Genomic DNA, 742 nt, shown 5'->3' with positions numbered 1-742 from the left:
GTCATGGAACTTATTCTATAGACCTGGCTGGCCTCAAGCTCCCAGAGATCTGCCTGACTCTGCCTCCTGAAAGCTGGGACTAAAGGTGTGCATCACCATACCTGGCTTAGGTTTCATACTTTCTGTGTGTTACATCCTTAAGACTTGGATTTTCATAGGACAGCTATTATTGTGTTAAGTGAAACTACGAGAGAAAGTCTGGAAACAAGTTTAAGGGAGAAAGACTTTAGACAAAAGCACCAAGCAAGTCCAACTGGGTGTGTTTATTCTAGTCAGAGTGTGTAATTGTGTGGTGCAAAATGTAACAGGAGAATTTAGAGATAGCACACAAACCTTAGAACTAGAGACTGTGGCTAAATTTTTAGATTTTGTTAAAATCCCAGTGGGTTAGTGACAGCCTGGGTTTAAAAACTATTTCCTATGAAGCAGGAAGATGGAAGACGGGAAAGTGTGGTCCTAGACCTCAGCCTCCAATCAAAGATGAAGCAAATGTAGACTTTTCCACAAGAACAGAATTCACAGCTGTTAGAATAAACACAGCTCCACTTTGTTGTGTATGGTTGGTGGCTTTAATAGTTACCATGGTAGTCCTATCAAAATAACAAATCCATATACTCTTGAGCAAGCACTTCCACATACCTTTTCCAAAAAATTAAACAGATGCTTACTGCAGCAAAACTCTTAATCTCAAATATACTATGGGAGCAGACACATACACACACACACACAAAGAAGGAGAAGA

The sequence above is a fragment of the Mastomys coucha genome, unplaced genomic scaffold (assembly GCF_008632895.1).
Source record: "Mastomys coucha isolate ucsf_1 unplaced genomic scaffold, UCSF_Mcou_1 pScaffold12, whole genome shotgun sequence".
Classification (NCBI taxonomy): domain Eukaryota; kingdom Metazoa; phylum Chordata; class Mammalia; order Rodentia; family Muridae; genus Mastomys; species Mastomys coucha.
The sequence above is the reverse complement of the archived record's forward strand: the minus strand, read 5'-3'. Positions refer to the sequence as shown.